Source organism: Protomyctophum parallelum, assembly GCF_964188405.1.
Source record: "Protomyctophum parallelum genome assembly, chromosome: 6".
Taxonomy (NCBI): domain Eukaryota; kingdom Metazoa; phylum Chordata; class Actinopteri; order Myctophiformes; family Myctophidae; genus Protomyctophum; species Protomyctophum parallelum.
In genome coordinates this window covers 4,503,559-4,522,603 of record NC_139701.1, presented here as the reverse complement: position 1 = coordinate 4,522,603, position 19,045 = coordinate 4,503,559, and the positions used below count along the sequence as shown (strand labels likewise).

Below are 19,045 nucleotides of genomic sequence, written 5' to 3'. Positions count from 1 at the left end.
GATCAGATTCATACGAGGTTTCCACTGGACACACACTGGTCTGATGAACCCATTCTGACCTGAGATCAGATTCTAAAAATGTCAGTCGTTCTTCGATTTTTCAAAAAATAGCAGACCTACAAGCTCGTATCGCGCCACTCGGTGGCGCGATATGAGCTTGTAGATCTGCTATTTTTCAATAGCTAAAGCATAACATGATGCTGACACCAAAATGGGTTCCCATTCAGAATGGGTCAAAGGCGGTTAAAGTTAGGTCTTTGCTCTTCTGTCTTGAGACAACTCGTTGTGATTAGGCAATAGGCACTAAATTGTAATTGAAAACATAACTTACATAACAACGGTATATTCACTCTGGACCTCATTGATCGTCATATAATAAAATATGTCCATGAGAAACTTGTGTAATTAGATTCATGAAACTTCTGTGGACTTATTAAACTTGAGATTTAATGCAAAATAGCACATTTATAAGCAACAGGTGTTCAGAAAGTTCCACCTGCAATTAACAGTGCCCTCCAACCACAATAACCACAGGTGGCATGGCAGGCTATACCAATTAAAAGCGGTGAAGCTGAATATGTCAATTTGCCTTTGGCCGCCTAATAGAGTGAGTGGATATACAGTATGTACGTGTGCTGCCTCGGTGCCCTTTGTGGCTCGCAAGGACGATGATTCAGCATCAAACTATGTATTAACCCATTCTGACCTGAGATCAGATTCATACGAGGTTTCCACTGGACACACACTGGTCTGACGAACCCATTCTGACCTGAGATCAGATTCATACGAGGTTTCCACTGGACACACACTGGTCTGACGAACCCATTCTGACCTGAGATCAGATTCATACCAGGTTTCCACTGGACACACACTGGTCTGACGAACCCATTCTGACCTGAGATCAGATTCTAAAAAATGACAGTCGTTCTTCGATTTTTCAAAAAATAGCAGACCTACAAGCTCGTATCGCGCCACTCGGTGGCGCGATATGAGCTTGTAGATCTGCTATTTTTCAATAGCTAAAGCATAACATGATGCCAACACCAAAATGGGTGCCCGTTCAGAATGGGTTAATGACGTCTCCGAGAGTCTACATTAATTAATCAGACTTGGTGAAAAGAAGCCTCCAAGACTAACGTGACTGAAGGTGGTGCGTATACAGTTTTTATGAGATAAATAATTCAGGGATATATTCATTCATGTCAATCAGTTTTAACCCATTCTGAACGGGCACCCATTTTGGTGTTGGCATCATGTTATGCTTTAGCTATTGAAAAATAGCAGATCTACAAGCTCATATCGCGCCACTGAGTGGCGCGATACGAGCTTGTAGGTCTGCTATTTTTGAAAAAATCGAAGAACGACTGACATTTTTTTAGGTCAGAATGGGTTAAAACATGCCACATCTGATTTTTGTTGTGAACCACCTCAATGTACTTGTGCGCACCTTTTGAGTCACCTGAAGAAATCAAGTTCAAAATGCATAAATACCGATTTTTACCGAGTAAATGGGCATTCTGCAGATCTAATTAGGTGGTATATACTCTAGCATGATAAATGAAGGGCGATGCATTTGTTCTTGTGATATCCAGAGCCCCCCCCCCCGTCTTGCCTGAGCTGCACAATGGTTTCCTTATCGATTGCCTGCTACGGGGGAAAGGGGGGAGGGACGAGGGCTCGCAAAGGTCAGGTGAGCCATTAAGCAAGAATTGCATCCCCAGTGTATGCATTCAGGAACATTAAGCCTAATTACACCTCAGTGTATGGCCGTGTTGTTTGACAAAAAAAACTAAAAGATTTTCCAACTGAAAAGCGTGTTGTTGAGCAATGCGGTATAGCGTGACCATGACGTATAAATTAGCCCTTTAAAATGAGTAAAATAAGCATTTAGGGAGCATTTAAACTATAGGTTGAATATAGTATTTGTATTGAGTGTGCAAATGACTGTGGAGAGCGACAGTATAGTAAGCTTCCTTCACTTCAGGGGCATGTCACTCCAGACAAACCATCACAGCGAGGGGTAATTTCGCATACAGCGCCGACACTAGCTAAGAGCTGTCATAGTAAGCAATTTTCCACACTTTGTGTAGGGGAGCTGTGAGCACAGTCCTTTAACCCATTCTGACGTGAGATCAGATTCTATAAACGTCTTCTACATCCTGACAGTTTTCTGAAAAAGCTATGTTTCTATGTCAGTCGTTCTTCGATTTTTCAAAAATAGCAGACCTACAAGCTCGTATCGCGCCACTCGGTGGCGCGATATGAGCTTGTAGATCTGCTATTTTTCAATAGCTAAAGCATAACATGATGCCAACACCAAAATGGGTGCCCGGTCAGAATGGGTTAAGGGCTGCACTAGCCAGATAGGGCAGGCGTGCGTCATTGAGGAATCCATTATAACACAAGGCTGCATGCAATTCTTTTTCTACTTCGATTCATCCTTTTTCCAACGTATAAAAATGCAGTACATATACCCACACCACCGGGGCATCCAAGTACTTCTACTCTGCCACCAGTTTAAAGGGATTGTGACATTAAAAAAAAGGTTTTGGAATTGTTCTTATTTTTTTTTAGGTTTTCTAATCTCAATTGCACCCAAAAAACATGAACTTTTAACATTCAGTAGATTTTCTGTGATCTGGGGTTTTCTGGCTCAAACAGGTGCTCTGATTTGCCGGCAGTAAGTGATGTAAGATCCTGCAATTCCCATATATGTCAATGGGATTTGCCAGCAGATGTCACTGTTTTCACTGTTTGCCTGTTTTCATTGTAGCCTTCCAAGGCTTCCAAACCCCAAAGAAAACTTCAGACCACAGAAAATCCACTGAATGTTCAAAGTTCAGGTTTTTTGGATGTAATTGAGGTCATAAAACCTAAAAGAAAAAAGAAAAAGAAAAATAAATGAAAATCAATGTCATAAAACCTTTAAGGGAAAGGGGCAAAACCAGTGGCGGAATCACAACAGTGTGCCAGGGCACTGAACTGCCTTACTATCCAGTCTGTCACACCACCTCTAGCCCAGCTCCCTGGCTGTCAATCTGGGCCCGTTTAAAAGCCATGCAGGGAATGGAACGGGTCCATATAAGAGGAGCACTACGTCACCCCCCCTGTCCTGACAGACCGGGGTTGGCACCTCCGTGACCCCGTGGAATTATCTGGGGTGATACTTGTGCTGTGTTGGGAGATATTTAGCCGCATGAGCTCAGGGAAATAAAATGTGGGCTGGCGAAGATAAGCTTGAGAGCTTTATGTGATTGTGCAGTTACAGAAAACAGCAGTCTCAGATGGGATCTGGGGAACAGGAGGGTTTGGTCGGTGTGGAATCGATGGGACATGCAGTACAGTCTGGCGCTTCTCTTTGGATGCTCTGACTGTTGAAAACCTATATCTTTGTGATGTGATTGCATGTCATTGATTTGTAAAGTCTCTCTTATTGAAGAGATAGAGTTACTGTAATATGTGTTTTAACCCATTCTGACCTGAGATCAGATTCTAGAAATGTCAGTCGTTCTTCGATTTTTTCAAAAACAGATCTACAAGCTCATATCGCGCCACCGAGTGGCGCGATACGAGCTTGTAGGTCTGCTATTTTTGAAAAATCGAAGAACGACTGACATTTCTAGAATCTGATCTCAGGTCAGAATGGGTTAATCAGACCAGTGTGTGTCCAGTGGAAACCTTGTATGAATCTGATCTCAGGTCAGAATGGGTTAAAGGCCTTCTATAAAATATGGGAACCATGTTTGTATTTTATTGGCCCTCAATTGGCTGCCACCTTTTTTCTTACAAATGTAGTAGGGTATATAACTATATATATATATATATATACAGTACTAGCCAAGGCTCATTTGCAACCCTAGTCCCTGGTTAGGCCTTTCTATACAAATTTGAACTACCTAAACTAAAAACAATCGTTTACAAAAAATACATGCAGATGCTTAATAATGTACTATACTAATATTAACAATAATAACAATAATAACAATGACAGTGTAAGACTATATGGGCCATATGGAAGTCTACATTTGTCAACAGAGGTAATAACAATGACAGTGTAAGACTTTTCTCCCCAATATGGGCCATTATTACATTATGAACTTTTATTACATTATGAGCTGCCTATTAAGGCAACTCATAATGTAACACGTCTTTTTTTTGAAAAATCTGTTATTACGTTATGCGCTCATGATTTTATTACATTATGAGCTGATTATTACATTATGAGTTTTTATTACATTTAACTTATTACATTATGAGCCTTTTTGAGCCCTTATTACATTATGAGTTGCTATTACATTATGAGTTGCTACAGCCGTGCTAAATTGACATCTCCCCTTACTCCAGTGGTAGGCAACCCTGACTTTAAGCCGGGACAATCAGGTGCAGGCTTTAGGACCTGGCATGAGAAGGGCATTACCAAACTTGGAGACCTTTTTGATGGCCATACCTTGAGGTCTTTCACACAATTGCAGCAGCGTCATGGGTTGCCAAAATCTGAATTCTTCGGGTATTTACAAATTAGACATTTTATTACTGAGGACACTTCACTTTTAGCCAATAGTTCCGCTTCACAGGCAGAACGAGCCCTCTCTTTGCAATTATCTAAGAAACAAATTTCTATTTTCTGTGACGTATTGAATTCCTACTCATCTATATCCTCTCAGATTACTAAGCAGTCCTGGGAAAAAGATCTGGACGTCTCTATTCATGATGAGGGCTGGGCAGATATGTGGGCCTATGCGAAACAGATTTCAGTTTGTAACCGAACTAAATCCATCCAGTTCAGAATATTACATCGTATACATATAACTCCTGCTCTCAAGAACAAAATGGATGTCAGTGCGTCCCCATTTTGCTTTAAGTGCAAGACAGAGATTGGTGATTACGTTCACTGTCTTTGGTCCTGTGTGAAGCTTCAGAACTATTGGTATGACATTGTGTCAGAACTCTCTGTTATTTGTGGTGTCTCGATGGATTTAGAAAATGTGTGTGTTTGTGTTTGTGTTTGTGTCTTTTACTTGGTCTCCCGGATGTTTATGTCATTGATGTCAAACATCAGAGACATGGCTGGGCTCAGCTGTTCTCCTAGCGCCAGCCTGTCCCGCAAACTACAGTTTCATTCACTCTGTTCGCGAGGCTAAGAAAGGAGGTGGACTGGCAATAATTTTTTCAGACACGTTAAAATTCAAGGCTCTGACCCTTGGCAGCTTTACATCCTTTGAATACCAGGCCACTATACTACATGGTGCCTCCATGCCAATGATTAGCATTTATCGCCCGCCAAAATGCAGTAAAGCAATATTTCTAACAGAAATATCAGAACTTCTATCTATCTGCTCCACTAACTATGACAGAACTCTTATCTCAGGTGATCTTAATCTTCACCTGGATGATGCTACAGATGCTATGGCTATGGGTTTCCTAGAGTTATTGCACTCCTTTGATTTTATCCAACATGTTGTTGGGCCTACACATAAACATGGGCACACTCTGGACCTGGTGATTTCTAGAGGGCTGAACATCACTGTGGAAAGGACTATTGAAAGGTGTCAGACCACTTTCTGCTGTGTTTTAATATGACTGTCTCTGATCTAGAGAAAAACATCACTGAATATACCATAAAAAAGCGTTTTTTTTAGCTCTTCTGCTGCCGACGAGTTCTCTCGTCACCTGGGTCCCCCATTGCCCGATACTCCCCCAGTGAATGATATGGTTCAAATTTTTAATCTTAAACTAGAGTCAGCTCTTGATTTAGTGGCTCCTTTGAAAACAAAAAAGAAACATAATACCAGAGTAACACCCTGGATAAATGAGCTTTCACGCTCACTGAAGCAAGAATGTCGAAGAGCTGAGCGAGCTTGGAGAAAAAACAAACTCACCATCCACCTAGAGATTCTTAAAAAGTCAACAGTCGCCTATAACAAAGCCTTGCGTTTAGCAAGGCAGGCATATTTCTCTGGCATTATTAACGAGAACAAGAAAAATGCTAGAGTCCTATTCTCTACCATTGATCGACTTTTAAACCCCCCCCAGTCCTACAAGCAGTCATTCCCGGCCTATAAAGCTAAGTGTAATGAGTTTGCATGCTTTTTTGACAACAAAATTTCAAACATTAGAGCCGATATTATGAATGGTGCTGCTGCTAGCGCAAACCGTCAAACAGCAGCAAATGGTCCCAGGGTAGATCTCTCCAGGGGGAGCCTATCATCGTTCTGCGAAATTGAGGAAGACGAACTCCGCAAAACTATATCACAGATGACATCATCCTCCTGTTCATTAGATACAATTCCCACCAACTTTCTCAAAGAAGTCTTAGACAGTGTGATTGGAGATATCCTAAAAATTGTAAACAGCTCTCTACAATCAGGCGTCTTCCCAGACTCACTGAAGACTGCTGTAGTTAAGCCCCTTCTCAAGAAACACAATCTTGATCCCTCTGTTTTGGGTAACTATCGACCCATTTCAAATCTACCCTTTCTGGGCAAGGTTTTAGAAAAATGTATCTTTCATCAATTGGATGTGTTTCTACAGAACAATAATGTACACAACAAATTCCAATCTGGCTTTAGGAAAGGCCACAGCACAGAAACAGCACTTGTAAAAGTAATGAATGATCTGAGGGTGTCTGCTGACAAGAAACATGTATCCGTTCTCTTACTTCTAGATTTAACGGCTGCATTTGACACGATTGATCACTCAATTTTAATACAGCGTCTGGAGCACTGGATAGGCCTGTCTGGTACGGCCCTGTCCTGGTTTTCCTCCTACCTATCAAACAGAAGTTACTTTGTCAATCTAGCCGAGTTTGACTCAGACAAACACGACATCAGTTCTGGTATTCCACAGGGCTCGATTCTTGGCCCTCTGCTTTTCTCCTTGTACATACTGCCACTGGGCGAACTCATTGCCAATCACGGAGTCAATTTTCATTTCTATGCTGATGATACCCAATTATATCTATCTGTGGCTCCAGATGATCCCTGTGCTTTAGACCCGCTGCTTACCTGTCTGTCTAGCATCAAATGTTGGATGAGTGAGAACTTTCTCAAGCTAAATGAGGACAAGACAGAAGTTCTCATAATCGGCTCTAGTGAGCAGAAAGAATCAATATTAAGCAGACTTGGCAACCTGACTGTAGACAGTAACAGTACAGTAAAGAACCTGGGGGTTATTATTGATTCCGAATTGAATTTTAATTCACACATTAATCATGTTACCAAGATTGCCTTTTTTCACCTTAGAAATATTGCACGAATCAGAGCCTATGTGTCCTTGGACGATGCAAAAACGCTAATCCACGCCTTTGTTTTCTCTCGGCTTGATTACTGCAATGCACTTTTTTCAGGACTGCCTAAGAAAACAACTGACAGATTACAACTTGTCCAAAATGCAGCAGCCAGAGTTTTAACTAGAACTAAGATGAGAGAACATATTACTCCAGTTTTGGCATCACTGCACTGGCTTCCGGTTGTTTTTAGGATTGATTTTAAAATTATTTTACTTGTCTATAAAGCCCTCAATGGTCTCGCACCTTCCTACCTACATGACTGCTTGCCTAAATATGTCCCAAACCGCCCGCTAAGGTCTTCCACTGCTGGCCTGCTCGCTTTGCCTAAAAAAATGGCAACTAAAAAATACGGGGAAGCAGCTTTTTGCTTCTACGGGCCATCGGCATGGAACAAGCTCCCTCTGTACCTTCGTCAGGCAGCCTCTGTAGACATTTTTAAAGCTCAGCTCAAGACCCACTTCTACAACATTGCCTTTAAGTGATCTTATATTTTTTGTTATTCATGTCCTCACTGTATTGCATTACTGCTTGTTTTTTAATGTCGTTGCCTTGCTTTTCTTTTATGCTTTGCTTTTATTTTATTCTCCATTGTTCTGTAAAGCACTTTGAGCTGCATTTGATGTCATGAAAGGTGCTATACAAATAAAGTTTTATTATTATTATTATTATAAGAGGTTGTTCAACTTATTAACGTTTGCTGCTAGGAAAAATATCCTTTTGTTTTGGATCAAGGATGTTGCTCCATCAAAGAAATCATGGCATAACATTATAATGGGCTGTATTTAGGGCTGCGAATCTTAGGTGTCCCACGATTCGATTCGATTCCGATTCTTGGGGTGACGATTCGATTCAAAAACGATCTTTTCGATTTTTCCGATTCTCGATTCAAAAAAGATTTTTTTCCGATTCTAAAGCAGTTTTTTATTTTTATTAAAAACAATTAAATAGAATTTTAGCATGATCTACTCCAGTCTTCTGGCATGAAAGCAGAGTACATTTAGATTTAGTAAAAAGCTTGTATAATTGTAAAGGTTTTATCAACTGAATGATTTAAACACACAAAGGTTAAATCCAAGAGTAAGAACATGTCTCATTTATTTAGCTTGCACAAATTTGAACCAGTACAAAAGTTACAAAATCTCTTCTCACTCAATACCAGAACAATACATTAGTATTAAAACAGGTGTAAAATAAATACAATTGGCAGGCTTAGCTTAGCTGGTAGTAAATGCACTATGCAGAAACCCAGGCCATAATGCATTGCCAACATGGTAGTACCTGTGCATGTTTTTGTTTTTGTTTTTTTGCACAAATGTACCTGTCAGGTACAGGTACATTTGTTGGAAAATGAGAATCGATTCTGAATCGGACGGCATTAGAATCGCGATTCTAACTCAAGCTGTATTCCTTGTGAATATATTACATGCATGTTGCATTCTAAATCGGACACTTTCTACAACATTTGGGACCCTTATTTGAATCATATTGGAACCACACTGTCTGCCACGATACTTGGAGGTTTTCCGTACCAACCTTAGATATCTTATATGCCAGCATTCTTCCCTAGTGGGTGCTCTGCTTTGGGGCGGGGGCTTGTCTGCCCTTTGGGTATGGGGGGGTGGTCGCCCGGGCAGGGGTCTCGATGCGTTGCGTCGGGGCCGCTTCTTGGGGCGGTGGCCCTGCCGCCTGGGGGGGTGGCGGTTGCCGCCTTTGAGTGGAGCGTCTGCTCATGTTGTAATGATTTGGTGCCTATGATAACTGTTGTCTGCCTTTTTAATATATGTATTTATGTACTGTATGGATGTATTCCCCGATTTGGAGTCTATCAAAATTCAAAAACCACTTGTCATTATGGTTCATTGTCCTTTGTCATGTCTTTGTATATTCAATCTTTTTATTTATACAATAGTGTTGTGCCTGAGCTGTTTCTCTTTTATTTTCTTTTGTTTGTTTTTATGTTCTTGTTGTGTAATGTCTGTTTGTCTTTAAAAACCAATAAATATACTTTATAAAAAAAGAAAATGTAAAAATATTCATCATACAGTACCGCAACAACGACTGACTTGCTTTGCAGAAGCATTGCTTATACATTTCTAGCTGTTTCTACATTGACTTCTTGCCCACTGAGGCGAGCTGAACGCTGAATATGGTTTCCAGTATACTCTCAAGTATTTGGAGAGATTTGTTGATGTTGTTGTTGTGTTAGTGGAGGCTGTCGGGCATGATGCTGTCTCGTTTCCTCGGGCGTGTTGTTGAGTGAGGACATTTCAAATGTACCTTAAATGGAAAGCTAAATCAAAACACTAATGTAGTCCAGCGCCGCCCACACCATGCCTGGAAACAGACGGGGAAGAGAGAAATGTGTCCCAACCATGCCCTATCAGTGAAACAATCAAATATGTATTCCAGGATTCTAGTCTGCCTTTTTCAAAGGTCACACTTCCATCCCGTGGATTCAAATCTCAAAAAGCTTATCAAAGCCATTTTGCTCAGCCAGCCAATTGGCCAGCCAACGAGACAGCACTGGAGCAGTCTGTGTTAAAGGCTATTTCACACTTCCACCAAATGACTTATGGGTGAAACTTACTACAGAACCAGAGAACAGATCTGAATGAATATGTAGTGGGATATACTACATAATAATATTGTATAGTGAATGTACTGTATATATTATTGCATATACATGATCTCAGTCGCTGCCAAAGTTTATCCAACCAAGGGCAGGGTTATCACCCGCAGCCACCAGGGGAATGCCACCCACACAAGGGTGATACACTTTGACTTTACATCTAAATGTATTATTTATTTTATTCCATGTATTATTCCATACATTTCTCCTTTTGATGAAGTAACTCACAGTTAACAGTCTTTGTATTGAGTTTGTGCTTGAAATGTACTGTAATTCTGCAAACTGTTAATACATATTTTTCAATCAATCAAGAGAGCTCCTGATTTCCCCAGAAATTCAGTGTATAATGTGTTCTTATAATGTGAGCCATTAATAATGAAATAGCGTGTTTTAAGTATTGTGCCAAACCGACTGAGAGAGTTTCTGGGATGTTTGGAGTAAAGCCAGACAGTAGATAGAGGAGGATGTAATAATTATGGTGATAATTTACAATTTACAATTTAGGCATTTAGCAGACGCTCTTAATCCAGAGCGACTTACATTAAGCAAGAACAAAAAAGCATGGGAATACATCACATAAAAACATCATGAAACATGCGTAAGCTAAGAAAGTAACAGTGGAATATCTATATAATGAAGCTATACATATAAACTATACATCTATACTACTATGCTATACATATGTACTATGACGTGCTATGACTACATACGTGATGAATGATTTATGTATAACAGTTCCCTTCGAGGCATGAGAGATCATTTACTGTGTGTGTGTGTGTGTGTGTGTGTGTGTGTGTGTGTGTGTGTGTGTGTGTGTGTTTGCACTAACACACCAGCTGTACAGCTGTGCAGTTCAACCATAGAGTTATGTTTTACGCAGTGAGCCTCATATGACTTCAAAGCCTTGCGTTTGCTTGTTAAGAGAGTTCAGTCTTCGACTCTTTTACACATATTAGCACAGAAAAGCAACAGAGTTAAGATGTTATATTGTTTATTATTCAGATCTAAAAAGGTAGCCTATGGTTTCTAATCTCTGAATCCATGTGCTATGATGATGATTGAACCTGCTGCTTTTCTACCCTTCTGCATACAGCTTAATCAGACCAGTGTGTGTCCAGCGGAAACCTCACAGACAATGAGGTTATGCTCTATAGCTGTAGCGACTAGTTTTAGATAATATATATTAGGGCGTGTTCATTTCTTATGTTCAGTAACATGTAAATGTGCCTCGTTTTCAAATAAAATACACTTTCAAATGTTTTTGAAGCTTGCTCGTAACATTGTTGGCTTAATACTGTTGTTGTATTGCTATATATAATGCCTATCCGTTGGCACTTATCACCTTCAAAATGGCGCACCCCCCCCGAATTTGCATACCAAAAGGTGCAAGGTTTGCATGATGCCCTATTGCCAAAGCGCCAGCCAGCGCTCACCCTCAGAGCGCCAGCCAGCGCTCGCCCTCAGAGCGCCCTATACTGCAGCAGTTGGAGGTTAAATTCCTTTGCTCGAGGGCCTCTCTCTCTACATGGCAGATGTTGGGGGTGTGAGGACAATTTGTGCTGTTCACTTCATGCTCTCTCAGTCTCTTTACCACTCTATGCCCGGGGATTTGAACTGAGGCCATTCCAGGCAGGCCACTGTGCCAAGCACTGTGCTCTCTAGGAGGTGACTTCACCATTGAGCGTAAACTCAAACTCCAGTGTGAATTGACCATAATGGCCAGGTGTCTATCCCATTATGTACGGGAACCCATTTTGTTTTTGGTGTTTTAAACTAAGCATTATGTTATACTTTAGCTATTGAAAAATAGCAGATCTACAAGCTCGTAGCGCGCCACTTTGAAAAATCGTGAAAATGTGGCGCAAATCTTTGAATATATATTCTTTCAGAAGATTTTTTTTTTTTTTTTTTTTACGCCTAAATGGGCTATTTTTACACAGTCAATCTGTTGTACTGTATGTACAGTATATGCAGCACTGCTGTTTCCCTCAGCAGGGAACTGTATAGTTCTACTGGAGGCAGACACAGAGACACACTGGCACCGTTTCCTCCACTCGGGCACCTGTCAGCAGCAGCGATGCACCGCCTGTTATAAACGCTGTCAACATCTAGCCTGTAGGAGCCATAATGTGATCTATATGTGTTTTGAGTAGGAGTCACGTTAATGGACAGATTGGGCACTGCACTGGTAGTGGTGGTGGGCTGGGCGCTGCCACGCTAATAACTACAGTACACAGCGTTTACCTGGCACTAGAGTTGAGGAACTTGGACGAGAGAGAGGGGGTGAGCTGGGAGTCGACATTTTCTGTTGACCGCAACAACGCATCTTAACATCCATGCCGGCCCGGTAGTATATAATAGTTAGCTGGGAACTGTTGTATCTTACCTGTGCTGCGGAGAAGAATAAATTGTCAAACTGGCAGCTTGGACTGGATCTGATTCCTTTGCGTGCGCGACTGCGCGTCATACAACTGTCTCATACTCTCATGCTTAGCTCCTCGGCTCACGGCTTTTGAACAGCCTACAGCCGCAACATAGCCTATCTTGTTCACCAACAACAACACCCCAAAAAAACGACTTTATTTGCACAAGTATTAAGCCAAATTATCCCCCCCTCAATAAAGCCATCCACGCATGGAGTTTATTACTACTGTATAGCTGGCAGCTTGGCGTTTGGAAGGGAGGAGGAGAGCAAGGAAAAAAAAGAAACAGCAAACACAAAGCAGTCGGAGCGGAATAGGAACTTGACAGTCAAGTCAGTGCAATTTATCATTCTGTCAAACTTCACTGACTGCTGCAGCAGAACTATCTATACAGTGTACACCCCCCCCCCCCCCCCCCCCCCCTACACACACACACACACACACACACACACACACACACACACACACACACACACACACACACACACACACACACAGGTTGAGGATTGCTGAGGAGAGGTGGGCCAGACGAGCATAGAAATCTGCCAAGTGAGCATGTTTGTAATTTCAGAGCCATTTCAGCCCCTTGGCCTCATGTCAGCCTGAAGCACATGCAAACAAACACCCAGGGTTTCATATCCGTTGATTTATCATTGTTGTTTTGTCATATCACTCAGTCTATCCCATTCTGACCTGAGATCAGATTCATACGAGGTTTCCACCGGACACACACTGGTCTGATGAACCCATTCTGACCTGAGATCAGATTCTAGAAATGTCAGTCGTTCTTCGATTTTTCAAAAATAGCAGACCTACAAGCTCGTATCGCGCCACTCGGTGGCGCGATATGAGCTTGTAGATCTGCTATTTTTCAATAGCTAAAGCATAACATGAAGCTGACACCAAAATGGGTGCCCGGTCAGAATGGGCTATATTAGCATATGAATTCTGCCCAATTTCATCTTGACAACACATCCCAATGACATCAAAATGTTCTCAGAAGATGTTATTGTCAGTTTGTGGACAGTAACTAAGTATGTGGTAAGTATTTGTAACTAAGTATTTGTGGACAGTATAACTAAGTATGTTCACTTGAGTAAATGTTTATGGTTTCAAATATAAATATTGTGTTTTTGACTCGACTACATTTCCAGGAAGGGACTCGATGGGACCCAAACTTACAGAAATATATTATTAGGCTAATTAATTAACCTCCATTTCTATTTTCACTATTTCAATACATTTTCAGTGCATTGATATTAACCCATTTTGACTTGAGATCAGATTCTAAAAATGTCTTCTACATTCTGACAGTTTTCTGAAAAAGTTATGTTTCTATGTCAGTCGCTTTTTTTAAAACAGCAGACCTACAAGCTCGTATCACGCCACTCGCTGGCGCGCCTATGAGCTTGTAGATCTGCTATTTTTCAATAGCTAAAGCATAACACGATGCTAACACCAAAAGTTAAAAAGTAACTAATAAGAGTGTAATTTTTACTCTTGAATTCCGTAGTACACTTTGTCCACCTCGTTTGTTGTTGATTAACCCGCCTGGTGTCATGCAGCTGTCCATGCTGAACGCTGTATAGTAGAAACTCAGCATGTTGTGAGAACACAGAGATCGATAGTCTAATAACAGCGAGGCGTTGTTTGGTCCCATAGCAGACAGGGGATGTTCACCCTGTTAACTTCCTGATCCGTCACGGTGTTGGAGGATGCTAAACAGTAAACACACACCAGTCTTTCTGATCCGTCACTGTGCTGGAGGAGGATGCTAAACACACACCAGTCTTTCTGATCCGTCACTGTGCTGGAGGAGGATGCTGAACACACACCAGTCTTGGTAGTGGTGCCAGATCACGGCAGAGACTTCTATGGAGTTAAGTCTTAAAGAGACCAAAGAGTGGCCGCACACACCGATAGCAAAGTGACGATTATCTATTTGGATGCAGAGTGGAATAGAAACCAATGTTTTGGCAGGTACAACTGTCTTCTTCAGGGTATACTTCAGGGTCTACCCAGGTACAACTGCCTTCTTCAGGGTCTACCCAGGTACAACTGCCTTCTTCAGGGTCTACCCAGGTACAACTGCCTTCTTCAGGGTCTACCCAGGTACAACTGCCTTCTTCAGGGTCTACCCAGGTACAACTGCCTTCTTCAGGGTCTACCCAGGTACAACTGCCTTCTTCAGGGTCTACTTCAGGGTCTACCCAGGTACAACTGCCTTCTTCAGGGTCTACCTGGGTACCTGGGTATACCCTGAAGAAGGCAGTTGTACCTTCAGGGTAGACCATGAAGAAGGCAGTTGTAACTGCCAAAACGTTGGTTTCAATTCTACTCTGCATCCAAATAAATAATCGGCACTTTGGCTATCGGTGTGTGGGCCACTCTTTGGTCTTTTTAAGTGTCTGATCTGTGACATCATGCACATACTGTAGCAGTGTGAGCTGTCATTGGTCGATGTCTGTGTAAAAAAAAAAAAAAAGAGAAAGTACAGTATAGTGCTTCTCCATCAAACAGTCCTCCTGGCCGCTGGAGTATTTCACTGCAATGTCAGACATCAGAAAAGAGAATCAAAGGCAGTTTTCACTTTGAAACCACTTCACTTCAGGCTGGAGTCAAAGTGCTGCCACATCTCAGCACGCATGGAGTAAAGAGTCAATCCTTCTGCAGTGTTCACACATTGGCATGAATGACACACTCTGAGCGCCTGCACAGCACGCCGTCAACGCTGGCATGTCCCTCTGCTCATCCTGCAGAGTGAACGGGGTTCCTCCAACGCTGGCATGTCCCTCTGCTCATCCTGCAGAGTGAACGGGGTTCCTCCAACGCTGGCATGTCCCTCTGCTCATCCTGCAGAGTGAACGGGGTTCCTCCAACGCTGGCATGTCCCTCTGCTCATCCTGCAGAGTGAACGGGGTTCCTCCAACGCTGGCATGTCCCTCTGCTCATCCTGCAGAGTGAACAGGGTTCCTCCAACGCTGGCATGTCCCTCTGCTCATCCTGCAGAGTGAACAGGGTTCCTCCAACGCTGGCATGTCCCTCTGCTCATCCTGCAGAGTGAACAGGGTTCCTCCAACGCTGGCATGTCCCTCTGCTCATCCTGCAGAGTGAACGGGGTTCCTCCAACGCTGGCATGTCCCTCTGCTCATCCTGCAGAGTGAACAGGGTTCCTACAACGCTGGCATGTCCCTCTGCTCATCCTGCAGAGTGAACAGGGTTCCTTCAACGCTGGCATGTCCCTCTGCTCATCCTGCAGAGTGAACGGGGTTCCTTCAGCGCTGGCATGTCCCTCTGCTCATCCTGCAGAGTGAACGGGGTTCCTTCAGCGCTGGCATGTCCCTCTGCTCATCCTGCAGAGTGAACGGGGTTCCTTCACAGCGCTGGCATGTCCCTCTGCTCATCCTGCAGAGTGAACGGGGTTCCTTCAGCGCTGGCATGTCCCTCTGCTCATCATGCAGAGTGAACGGGGTTCCTTCAACGCTGGCATGTCTCTCTGCTCATCCTGCAGAGTGAAGGGGGTTCCTTCAACGCTGGCATGTCCCTCTGCTCATCCTGCAGAGTGAACGGGGTTCCTCCAACGCTGGCATGTCCCTCTGCTCATCCTGCAGAGTGAACGGGGTTCCTCCAACGCTGGCATGTCCCTCTGCTCATCCTGCAGAGTGAAGGGGGTTCCTCCAACGCTGGCATGTCCCTCTGCTCATCCTGCAGAGTGAACGGGGTTCCTCCAACGCTGGCATGTCCCTCTGCTCATCCTGCAGAGTGAACGGGGTTCCTCCAACGCTGGCATGTCCCTCTGCTCATCCTGCAGAGTGAACGGGGTTCCTCCAACGCTGGCATGTCCCTCTGCTCATCCTGCAGAGTGAACGGGGTTCCTCCAACGCTGGCATGTCCCTCTGCTCATCCTGCAGAGTGAACGGGGTTCCTCCAACGCTGGCATGTCCCTCTGCTCATCCTGCAGAGTGAAGGGGGTTCCTTCAACGCTGGCATGTCCCTCTGCTCATCCTGCAGAGTGAACGGGGTTCCTCCAACGCTGGCATGTCCCTCTGCTCATCCTGCAGAGTGAACGGGGTTCCTCCAACGCTGGCATGTCCCTCTGCTCATCCTGCAGAGTGAAGGGGGTTCCTTCAACGCTGGCATGTCCCTCTGCTCATCCTGCAGAGTGAAGGGGGTTCCTTCAACGCTGGCATGTCTCTCTGCTCATCCTGCAGAGTGAACGGGGTTCCTCCAACGCTGGCATGTCTCTCTGCTCATCCTGCAGAGTGAAGGGGGTTCCTTCAACGCTGGCATGTCCCTCTGCTCATCCTGCAGAGTGAACGGGGTTCCTCCAACGCTGGCATGTCCCTCTGCTCATCCTGCAGAGTGAACGGGGTTCCTCCAACGCTGGCATGTCCCTCTGCTCATCCTGCAGAGTGAACGGGGTTCCTTCAACGCTGGCATGTCCCTCTGCTCATCCTGCAGAGTGAACGGGGTTCCTTCAACGCTGGCATGTCCCTCTGCTCATCCTGCAGAGTGAACGGGGTTCCTTCAACGCTGGCATGTCCCTCTGCTCATCCTGCAGAGTGAACGGGGTTCCTTCAACGCTGGCATGTCCCTCTGCTCATCCTGCAGAGTGAACGGGGTTCCTCCAACGCTGGCATGTCCCCCTGCTCATCCTGCAGAGTGAACGGGGTTCCTCCAACGCTGGCATGTCCCTCTGCTCATCCTGCAGAGTGAACGGGGTTCCTCCAACGCTGGCATGTCCCTCTGCTCATCCTGCAGAGTGAACGGGTTTCCTCCAACGCTGGCATGTCCCTCTGCTCATCCTGCAGAGTGAACGGGGTTCCTCCAACGCTGGCATGTCCCTCTGCTCATCCTGCAGAGTGAACAGGGTTCCTCCAACACTGGCATGTCCCTCTGCTCATCCTGCAGAGTGAACAGGGTTCCTCCAACGCTGGCATGTCCCTCTGCTCATCCTGCAGAGTGAACAGGGTTCCTTCAGCGCTGGCATGTCCCTCTGCTCATCCTGCAGAGTGAACAGGGTTCCTTCAACGCTGGCATGTCCCTCTGCTCATCCTGCAGAGTGAACGGGGTTCCTTCAACGCTGGCATGTCCCTCTGCTCATCCTGCAGAGTGAACGGGGTTCCTTCAGCGCTGGCATGTCCCTCTGCTCATCCTGCAGAGTGAACAGGGTTCCTTCAGCGCTGGCATGTCCCTCTGCTCATCCTGCAGAGTGAACGGGGTTCCTTCCGTGCCATAACCATGCGATTAGCCTATGACGACACTGTGAGTTGTACCTGGTCCTTTGGATAAATCACCATTACCTTCATCATGACGGAGTCGCACGATTCATGCCAAATGGCCCCTTTTCTGACGTGCTGTAGACAGGATTCTGTGATTACGTTTAGTTCTCCGGCTCCGTTTCATTTTGACCATCATATCATTTACCTTTTCCCTGATGGCGCACTTCAAAGTGTGGACACTTCAAAGTGGAATGAGTGACTGCCACTCGGAGGCCGAGGAGGACGGCTCTTTTGATCATCTGTCTGGGAAAGCTCCGCACACCCACCCACCCACCCAACACAATCAGCAGAGAGCGTGCCACAGCCAGGAGGTTTTGACAGCCATAAGATGAACGCAGTCATCCTCAGAGCTATCAGATAAACGCAGCATGCCTTAATCCATTAATATGAAAATGAGGGGAGGAGAGGAAGTCGGGCTTTTCCATAACAGCTAAACGTTATGTTTTCAAAGGGAGGTTTAGCATTCAAAGCACTTAATGGTCTGATGGCCTGTGTGTGTGTGTGTGTGTGTGTGTGTGTGTGTGTGTGTGTGTGTGCGCGTTCAATAAACTGTTAAACTTAAGTAAAGGTGTGGTCTCTTACTAGTGAAACAGTCCTATTTTGTACTCGATTGTGCTATTCAAAAACTAGTAGCTTAAGAAAAGTGAAAATAACAAAGCATAACAAAGTGAAACAGATTACACCTCGGGGTGCTAAATGCCATGTCTTAAATAGAACATCCTGGATCCTCGTCAACATCTGCAGTTAAAACAGCGGCTGAATGCACCTGGGCGACACAAATAATAGCTGCTTTACTGAGCAAGAAAAATGCAGCAATAATAGCTGACATTTTGTTAATTCTAGCCCGGAGGTATAGAGGAGGCGTTTCCTGTTCTACTCCATATGTCTCCTTTACTTCATTATTGTTTCATTATTCATCCTCTCCTGTCCACTGAGGAAAAAAAAAAACCTATGTTTCTATGTCAGTGGTTCTCAACCCATTCTGACCTGAGATCAGATTCATACGAGGTTTCCACTGGACACACACACTGGTCTGATGAACCCATTCTGACCTGAGATCAGATTCAAAATAATTCGTTTTTTTCGTTTTTTTAAAAGTCGTTCGATTTTTCAAAAAATAGCAGACCTACAAGCTCGTATCGCGCCACCGAGTGGCGCGCTACGAGCTTGTAGGTCTGCTATTTTTCAATAGCTAAAGCATAACATGATGCTGACACCAAAATGGGTGCCCGGTCAGAATGGGTTAAACATTTTCACGTCAAGGACAAGCCCGATATGTTATCGGCCACCGACCCCAATCTGAAAATATGTTGTTCCATGAGGGACCTTCCAGAAGCAAAGATTTGAGTTAAAAATGTTCGTTCTGAAAGAATAATATATTCAAAGGTTTCCGCCACATTTTCATGTTTAAAAAGAAAATAGC

The 19,045-nt window shown here is 44.0% G+C and overlaps 1 protein-coding gene across 3 annotated transcripts in view; it reads right to left on the bottom strand.

Annotated features, from left to right (window-relative positions):
* The window catches only part of negr1 (neuronal growth regulator 1), a 343,508-nt gene that overhangs the window by 143,248 nt on the left and 181,215 nt on the right, over nt 1-19,045 (bottom strand). The window lies entirely within an intron of this gene.